The sequence below is a fragment of the Heterodontus francisci genome, chromosome 35 (genome assembly GCF_036365525.1).
Source record: "Heterodontus francisci isolate sHetFra1 chromosome 35, sHetFra1.hap1, whole genome shotgun sequence".
NCBI lineage: Eukaryota > Metazoa > Chordata > Chondrichthyes > Heterodontiformes > Heterodontidae > Heterodontus > Heterodontus francisci.
Window position 1 is genome coordinate 19,986,178 of NC_090405.1, and position 10,382 is coordinate 19,996,559.

Genomic DNA, 10,382 nt, shown 5'->3' on the forward strand with positions numbered 1-10,382 from the left:
TTTCTTGAATTAACCCACATTTGTCCATGGAACTATTAATTTTGTCCCGAATTATTCTTTCGAGAAGTTCTCCCACCTCCAAAATTGAACTGACTGGGGAGTGAAATGAGGTGAGTTGCTCTAACAGAGAGCCAGCACGGGTTCGACAGGCCAAATGGCCTCCTTCTGTGCTGTAGCCATTCTATGATTGTATGATTCTAGCAACAACTGTTGGTGGAGAGGCAGTGATGCAGGAATGGGTTGACAGAAAGGGGAAAGTCTGGGCTGGTGTGTGTTTGCAGCATTTGCAGCTTGTGTTCGAGTTTGTGAATAAAGGTGATTTGGAAGCTGTGTTCCAAATTGAAGTGTTTATTGGAAGCAAGAAGTTGATGTCAATGAAGAGTAAAATGTGTTAAAACGAAGCGTGGTGTGATTGTGGATAGCAGTAAATATAGTGTTGGTGAATTAGTTGTGTTAATAAACTTCCACTGCGCCCTCTGCTGCAGGCTGCTGTTTATATCCAGCTGTGTATTTGTGCTGTGTGTTAGTGAGATAAATGTTTGTTTCAACGCTGTTTATAAAGCAATAGCATTGCACTCAAACAGTCCCAGACAAAGCAACACACGTACAAAAGCAAAATACTGCGGATGCTGGAAATCTGAAACATAAACAGAAAATGCTTGAAATAGTCAGCAGGTCTGGCAGCATCTGTGGAGAGAGAACAAAGTTAATGTGAGCTAAGGAAACAGATCTGAACTGTTAACTGTTTCTCTCTGCACAGATGCTGCCAGACCAACTGAGCATTTCCAGCATTTTCTGTTTTTATTACAGCAACACAGGTGTTGGGAGGCTCAGCCTGGCTACACAATGTTACAAGGACGCTGAGTAACACCATTGACAACGGGACAGAGAGAAAAACACACAGAAAACCAATAGACTGTGAGGAAGCAAAAGTGAGGGACAGAGAGAGAGACGAGACTGAAATGGAGAAACAAGGCATTTGTATGATTGTATTCTCCCTGTTGTCTAAAGGTATTTCCTGTTGTGTAAATATGTTTTCTGTTGTGTAAAGATGTCCCCTGTTGTTGTGTAAAGGTTTCCCCTGTTATTGTTTTATTTTCTGTTCCTGACCGTCTCCTCACTGTGACCATTTGCCCTGGTTTTATTGTGGCCAACATCACCATCTGGTGGTGGAGAGGAGGCTCTGCAGGAAGGGGTTGACAAAGGAGAGCGGCTGGTCCGTGTTTGCAGCTTGTGTTCGTGTGAGCAAAAGTTATTTTGTTGTTGATTGATGTGTTCACTCGAAGGAAGAAGCTGATTGCAATAGAGTGCCTTTGGAAGCATCTTGTTATTATGGGGAAATACTTGATGTTTTGAAAGTGAACTGTTTGTATTATTACCAAACATAAATAGCAGAGAATGGTTTCGATCCATCGACCTCTGGGTTATGGGCCCAGCACGCTTCCGCTGCGCCACTCTGCTAACTGTTTGTTTAAATTTTAGCTGCCTGTTAGTGAAATATGTTCATTTCCCCAAAGTTTTCAAAAAAACAGGATTGGAGTCGGATTTCTCAAGAATCCCGGACTCAGCAACACACGTGCTGACGGACTCACCCTCACTGCACAATGACACAAGGACACTGAGTAACAGCACCGACAATGAGGCAGGCAGAGAAAGACACACAGAAAACCAGGAAGATATTATCAGGACCCAGAAAGGAACAGACAGAGAAAGGTACTGAGCAAACCAGCAAGAGGCAGTGAAATAAAAGAAAAATACTGCGGATGCTGGAAATCTGAAAGAAAAACAAGAAATGCTGGAACCACTCAGCAGGTCTGGCAGCATCTGTGGAAAGAGAAGCAGAGTTAACGTTTTGGGTCAGTGACCCTTCATCGGAACGAAGAGTTAACGTTTCGGGTCACTGACCCGAAAAGTTAACTCTGCTTCTCTTTCCACAGATGCTGCCAGACCTGCTGAGTGGTTCCAGCATTTCTTGTTTTTATTATAAGAGACAGCGAGAGACTGATGAACACCACTTGGAGGGAGCACTGAGGGTGGCAAGGGCACAGAATGTAGTCTGGCTGGGGGATTTCAATGTCTATCACCATGAGTGGCTCGGTAGCACCACTACTGACCATGCTGGCCGAGTCCTAATGGACATAGCTGCTCGATTGGGTCTGCAGTAGGTGGTGAGGGAACTAACAAGAGGGAAAAATATACTTGACCTCATCCTCACCAATCTGCCTGCCACAGATGCATCTGTCCATGACAGTATTGGTAGGAGTGACCACTGCACAGTCCTTGTGGAGATGAAGTCCTGTCTTCACATTGAGGATACCCTCTATCATGTTGTGTGCCACTACCACTGTGCTAAATGGGATAGATTTTGAACAGATCTAGCAATGTATAACTGGGCATCCATGAGGTGCTGTGGACCATTAGCAGCAGCAGAATTGTAGTCAACCACAATCTATAACCTCATGGCCTGGCATATTCCCCCACTCTAACATTACCAACAAGCTGGGGGATCAACCCTAATTCAATGAAGAGTGCAGGAGGGCATGCCAGGAGCAGCACCAGGCATACCTTGAAATGAGGCATCAGCCTGATGAAGCTACAGCCCAGGACTACTTTCATGCCTAACAGCAGAAGCAGCATGTAATAGACAGGGCTAAGTGATCCCACAACCAGCGGATCAGATCTACACCCTGACACATCCAATGATGAATGGTGGTGGACAATTAAACAACCAACAGGAGGAGGTGGCTCCACAAATATCCCCAACCTCAATTATGGGGGAGCCCAGCACATCAGTGCAAAAGACAAGGATGAGGAATTTGAAACAATCTGCAGCCAGAAGTGCCGGGTTGATGATCCATCTCGGCCTCCTTCTGAAGTCCCCAGCATCACAGACGCCAGTCTTCAGCCAATTCGATTCACTCAACGTGATATCAAGAAATGACTGAAGGCTCTGGATACAGCAAAGGCTACAGGCCCTGACAATATTCCGGCAATAGTACTGAAGACCTGTGCTCCAGAACTTGACGCGCCCCGAGCCAAGCTGTTCCAGTACAGCTACAACACTGGCATCTACCCGGCAATATGGAAAATTGCCCAGGTATGTCCTGTACACAAAAAGCAGGACAAATCCAACCCAGCCAATTGCTGCCTCATCAGTCTACTCTCAATCATCAGTATAGTGATGGAAGATGTCATTGACAGTGCTATCAAGCGGCACTTGCTTTGCAATAACCTGTTCAGTGACGCTCAGTTGGGTTCCGCCAGGGCCATTCAGCTCCTGACGTCATTACAGCCTTGGTTCAAACAAGGACAAAAGAGCTGAACTCAAGAGGTGAGGTGAGAGTGTCTGCCCTTGACATCAAGGTAGCATTTGACTGAGTATGGCATCAAGGAGCCAGAGCAAAACTGGAGTCAATGGGAATCAAGAGGAAAACTCTCCACTGGTTGGAATCGTACCTAGCACAAAGGAAAATGGTTGTGATTGTTGGAGGTCAATCATCTCAGCTCCAGGACATTACTGCTGGAGTTCCTCAGGGTAGTATCCTCGGCCCAACCTTCTTCACTACTTCATCAGTGACCTTCCTTCAATCATAAGGTCAGAAGTGGGGATGTTTGCTGATGATTGCAAAATTCAGCACCATTCACGACTCCTCAGATACTGAAACAGTCCATGCAGAAATGCAGCAAGACCTGGACAATATCCAGGCTTGGGCTGATAAGTGGCAAGTAACATTCGCGCCACACAAGTGCCAGGCAATGACCATCTCCAACAAGAGAGAATCTAACCATCTCCCATTGACATTCAACAGCATTACGATCGCTGAATCCCCCACTATCAACTTCCTGGGGGTTCCCATTGACCAGAAACTGAACTGGAGTAGCCTTATAAATAGTGTGACTACATGAGCTGGTCAGAGGGTAGGAATCATGCGGTGAGTAACTCACCTCCTGACTCCCCAAGCCTGTCCACCATTTACAAGGCACAAGTCTGGAGTGTGATGGAATACTCTCCACTTGCCTGGGTGGGTGCAGCTCCAACAACACTCAAGAAGCTCGACACCATCCAGGACAAAACAACATGCTTGATTGGCACCCCATCCACAACATTCACTCCCTCCACCACTGACGTACAGCGGCAGCAGTGTGTACCATCTACAAGATGCACTGCAACAATGCACCAAGGCTACTCAGGCAGCACCTTCCAAACCTGCATCCTCTATTGCCTAGAAGGACAAGGGCAGCAGATGCATGGGAACACCACCACCTGAAAGTTCTCCTCCAAGCTACACATCATCCTGACTTGGAACTATATCGCCATTCCTTCACTGTCGCTGGGTAAAAATCCTGGAACTCCCTTCCTAATAGCACTGTGGGTGTACCTACCCCACATGGACTGCAGTGGTTCAAGAAGGAAGCTCACCACCACCTTCTCATGGGCAATTAGGGATGGACAATAAAAGCTGGCCTGGCTGGCGACGTCCACATCCCATGAAACAAATAATTAAATACAATAACAGCTCATCTCAATTCCTGGCATTTCTAAATCCCACCAGTCCAACATAAGCTGAACAATTATTGCATGTTGTGATTGACGGTCTGGTCTGTAAACTGCACTGTGTCACAGATTGCTGACATTTGCTAACTGGAAGTGAGAACTGCAAAATCGGGACAGTAGTTCACATAGTCTGTCAGTGTGAAAGAATCAGGCAATGTGAGGTAATAGAATTTGTCTGTAAATGTTACACTCATATTGCTTTATATTTTTATATTGAAAATAAAAGTAATCATTTCGTGAAAATAGTGACATGTTGTCCAAACTTTGGTAGCCAGTTGTTTTTGTCTTGCACTCAGCAGGGCAATCCACAAGAATACCAATTTAAAGGAAAACAACAACTTTCTTCTGTATGAGAATAGAGTGCTGATTGGTTGGCAAGTGAACTCTGATTGGGCGAGGCATTGCCATTCAGAATGCACCAGTTTATGGTAACTGACAGATAACTGCCCAGCTTTGTTTGAAATTTAAACCAGGCAGCTTGACTCTGATTGGTCAGGGCATTGCCCTGAGGAATGAGCCAGTGAATGGCTGTCACTTATTTTGTTTAGCTGAAACTGGCACAATGTGTGTGCATGTTCTTTCTATCTGCAAAGAACAGGGCCCTGTGTATTAATATATGTAGTTTACAGTGACCACCTCCAGGCGCGAATCCATTGTCTCTCGAGATAAGGAGGCCCAAAGAATAAGAAGTTTACAGTACACACCAATGCACCACACTGCGAGCCCTAATGACAGTCTTAAATCGGTTGTCAGTGTAATTCTTAGCACACTGAGAATTATTTAGCAAATGTTGTCCTATTGTGGAATCACATCTCATGTTTGATACTGTGTTTTGAGTTTTGCAAGCACGGGTTGGTTGGGTAGGGCCCATTGCGAACAGCGGAAGGGACATGTTATTTGATACAATCCGCCAGTTTTGGGATGTACGGTCTAGAAACCTAGCATCACACTGGTATTGAAATTCATATATCACGTTACTTATTTGTGTGATAGGCAGGACGTCTCTTTTGCTTGACAGCAGCATCCTGTTAGTGGCGAACACCACACTTGTTGCTCCTGCATAGTAACAGCAGGAAACAGCTCGCTTCACCTGTTACTCAAATACTGGGGATAAATTACCCTTCCAGGGTAATTTGAGGAGACTGGGCACTTTTCAGGGCTCAAAATGACGTCCTTCAGCCCATTTATAAGTTTGTGTGATATACAGTGAGAAATGATCTGATCAGTGTAGCCATTGTAATGCAGGATGTCTTTGATTCGCCCTATTTCAGCATCAAGCTTGCATGGTGAGCAAATGGCTCAGCCCTATTTATGAGGTTGTCGATAAGACCAATCTTTTAGCGCGTGGAACTGTAATAATCCCAACGCGTGTATTGACCAGTGATGGTAGGTTTGTGGTAAACCGTGGTAGAGAACCACTTAGCAGATTTCTCAACTCGTACATCAAGGAAAGGGAACTCATTTGACAGCTCCATTCCAAAGGTGAATTTGAGTGTAGGATGGAGCCCATGAAGACGTGCAAGGAAATTATTTCATGCAGCTGCGGATTCAAATATAGCAAACATATCATCTACATATTGGAAATATGCAAGAGGTCGGAGGTTAGGTGTCATTCCCTTAAAAACAGGTTTGTCATGGAATCCAACAAAGATGTTTGTGAGAGCTGGGCCCAGAGGGGATCCCATGGCAACACCAGCGATAAATGGTGTCAATAAAACTGAACTCAACTGTGCAAGTTGCCGAGTTCATAAGTTCAATGAATACGGATTCACACAATGGTGACGGGTCTAGATCACCATGATATAGCACTGCAGTGCAAATATCTATGGCTTCCTGAAGTGGTACATTGGTGAATAGGCTAGCAATGTCAAATGAACACATGGACACGGCATTGCTATCGATATGCAAGTCCTGTATGGTCTTCACAAATGTGAAGGAATCCTTCACCGTGTTTGTGGAGAACTTGCTCAAAAACTGGTTGTAACAATTTGCCCAACCATTTGGCAAATTCATTTCAGGATACTATTTACATTACTTCAAATAAAGAAAACACAACAACACAAAGAACTGAGCACAACGCTGAAAGTTTCACAGCAAATAGTCAAATGGGAAAAGGATGAAAAACAGAAAGAAAAAGCCTAAAATACTGAAAACACTCAGCCAGTCCGGAAACAACTGTGGAGAAGAGAAGCTCGGGTTAATGGTCCAGTTCTGTGACCCTTCTATAGACCCGAAACATTGCTCCTCCTTTCCTCTCTCCACAGATACTGCTGGAACTGCTGAGCGTTTCCAGAATCTTCTGTTATTATTCAGATAAGATCACAGCTGATCTCCTACATCAACTCCATCTGACCACACTAGCACAGATCCCTTGATTCCCTTAGTATCCAAAAACCTATCGATCTCTCTCTTGGATATACCCAATGATTGAGCATCCACATCTCTAGAGTCACAGAGAGATACAGCACTGAAAAAGGCCCTTCGGCCCACCGAGTCTGTGCCAACCAACAATCACCCATTTATACTAATGCTACATTCATCCCATATTCCCTACCACATCCCCACCATTCTCCTACCACCTATCTACACTCGGGGCAATTTACAATGGCCAATTTACCTATCAACCTGCAAGTCTTTGGCTGTGGGAGGAAACCGGAGCACCCGGCGGAAACCCACGGGGTCACAGAGAGAACTTGCAAACTCCGCACAGGCAATACCCAGAACGGAACCGAGGTCATTGGAGCTGTGAGGCTGCGGTGCTAACCACTGTGTGTAGAGAATTCCAAAGATTCACAATACTTTGAGTGAAAAGAAATTCTCCTCTTCTCAGTCCTAAATGATTGAGCCATTTATACTGAGACTGGGATCCCGAGTTCTAGATTCCCCAGCCAGAGGAAACATCCTCCCAGCATTTACCCTGTTAAATCCCTTAAGATTTTTAGGTGCCAGTAAGATTACCTCTCACTCTTCTAAATTCTGAGGAATATCTTTTTTTTTATTTCCAAAATATACTTTATTCATAAAAATCTGTAAAAATTACATTGCCAAACAGTTTCAAAACAGCACCAAAAAATACAAACATTGCAAGGGAGATCAGTTTCCTTCAATACTGTCATGAGTTTCTTCACAACCCTTCCATTTCACAATTGTCATGCCAATTACAGTTTTACATTTACAGCAATTGAAAATATCAACGATACAGTTCGAGGGGCTTCCCATGGATCCAGCCCCTCAGTTCAGCTTGGTGGGGGGAGCTTACACAGTGGTCTTTCCTCATTGAGCCTTTGCTGCGGCTGCCCCAAGCTTTCGTGCGTCCCTCAGCACGTAGTCCTGGACATTGGAATGTGCCAGTCTGCAACATTCGGTGGTGGACAACTCTTTGCGCTGGAAGACCAGCAAGTTTCGGGCAGACCAAAGGGCGTCTTTCACCGAATTGATAGTCCTCCAGCAGCAGTTGATGTTTGTCTCGGTGTGCGTCCCTGGGAACAGCCCATAGAGCACAGACTCCTGTGTTACAGAGCTGCTTGGGATGAACCTCGACAAAAACCACTGCATCTCTTTCCACACCTGCTTTGCGAAGACACATTCCAGGAGGAGGTGGGTGACCCTCTCTTCCCCACCACAGCCACCACTGGGGCACTGTGCGGAGGGGGCGAGACTTCGGGTGTGCATGAAGGATCTGACGGGAAGGGCCCTTCTCACCACCAGCCAAGCTACATCTTGGTGCTTGTTTAAAAGTTCTGGTGATGAGGCATTCCGCCAAATGACTTTGACAGTCTGCTCGGGGAACCATCCGAGAGGATCCACTGTCTCCTATTCCCGTAGGGCCTTGAGGACATTCCATGCAGACCACTGCCTGATGGACCGGTGGTCAAAGGTGTTTTCCTGCAGAAACTGCTCCACGAATGATAGGTGGTACGGCACCGCCCAACTGCATGGAGCGTTCCGCGGCAATGTGACCAGGCCCATCCTTCACAACACCGGGGACAGATAGAACCTCAGCACATAGTGACAGTTGGAGTTTGCGTACTGGAGGTCTACACACAGCTTGATTCAGCCGCACACGAAGGTGGTCATCAGGATGAGGGCCACATTGGGTACATTTTTCCCGCCCTTGTCCAGAGATTTGAACATCGTGTCCCTCCGGACCCGGTCCATTTTAGATCCCCAGATGAAGCGGAAAATGGCTCGGGTGACTGCCACAGCGCAGGAGTGGGGTATGGGCCAGACCTGCGCCATGTACAGCAACAACGTGAGTGCCTCGCACCTGATGACCAGGTTCTTACCCACAATGGAGAGAGATCGCTGCCCCTCCCTTCCGAACCATATCCCCAGCACCTTCAGGTAGTCTGACCTGACGGTGAAGGGGACAAAGGATCGGTCAGCCCAGTTCCCAAAGAACATGGCCTCGCTCTTGCCGTGGTTAACTTTGGCTCCCGAGGCCAGTTCGAACTGGTCGCAGATGCTCATCAGTCTGTGCACGGACAGCGGATCCGAGCAGAAGATGGCGACATCATCCATGTACAGGGAGGTTTTGACCTGAGTGCCTCCGCTGCCTGGGATTGTCAACCCTCTTATGCTCGCATCCTTCCAAATAGACTCAGCAAAGGGTTCAATACAGCAAACAAACAAGACCGGGGAGAGAGGACAGCCCTGTCTGACTCCAGATTTGATCGGGAAACTTTCCGATTCCCACCCGTTGATTGAGACTGCGCTACTGATGTTTGTGTTGAGCAGTTTGATCCAATTGCAGATTCCCTCCCCAAACCCCATTTTGGAAAGCACATCCATCATGTAGGTGTTCGATATCCTGTCAAAAGCCTTCTCCTGGTCCAGGCTGATGAGGCAGGTGTCCACCCTCCTGTCCCGTATGTAGGCGATCGTATCCCTGAGTAGCGCGAGACTATCAGAGATCTTCCTGCCGGGTACAGTACAGGTCTGATCATGGTGGATCACCAACTCCAGAGCAGACTTGACTTGACTGGCGATGACTTTGGACAGAATCTTGTAGTCAACATTAAGCAGTGAGATGGGCCGCCAATTGCTGATTTCTGCCCTCTCCCCCTTCCGCTTGTAAATGAGGGTGATGATGCCTTTCCTCATGGATTCTGACATGCTGCCGGCCAGGAGCATACTCTCGTATACTTCCAGCAGGTCCGGGCCGACCCAGTCCCACAGGGCCGAGTACGAGGAATATCGGCCTTGTCGACTCAATTTCTTCTCATCGGACAATTCCCTCATCCCAGGAAGCAATCGAGTGACACTTTGTTACACTTCAAGGCAAGAATGTCCTTCGTTAGGTGAGGGGAACCAAAACTGTAACAGTGCTCCAGGTGTGATCTCACCAAGGCTCTGTCTAATTGTAGTCAAACTTCTTTGTTCTTATAAAAACTCTTCACAATGTTGAACACAACTATTAACTGCCCCATTTACATCTCTGCTCTAAGAAGAAGGACCCCAGCTTCACACACCCCAGTCCCTTATTCTTTCCACATTAGCTGAATTCCTGCATCTCTGATACCATTCTAGTAAATCTCCTCTGCACCCTCTCTGAGGCCTTGACATTCCTGCTAAAGTGTGGAACATGGAATTAGACACAATGCTCGAGCTGAGGCCTATAACCAGTGAGATTTATAAAGGTTCAGCCTCAATTCCTTGTCTGTGTCCCGTACTCCCATTTCTGGTTTCTAACTCAATGTCGGCTCTGAGCTGTTGAAACTGCCTGAAGAAACATTTCCACCCAACAAAGCGCTCGGAATGTGAGAAGGGACAAAGTGAGTGACCAAGTACATCAACTCCAAGTAAAACTCCACCATGTAGTGAAAAC

The 10,382-nt window shown here is 46.5% G+C and overlaps 1 non-coding gene across 1 annotated transcript; it reads right to left on the reverse strand.

The window, feature by feature from the left end:
- Window positions 1–1,389: 1,389 nt before the first annotated feature.
- On the reverse strand, window positions 1,390–1,461 carry trnam-cau (transfer RNA methionine (anticodon CAU)). The gene has a single exon. It is a non-coding gene; the product is annotated as a tRNA-Met (tRNA).
- Between the last annotated feature and the right edge of the window lie 8,921 nt (window positions 1,462–10,382).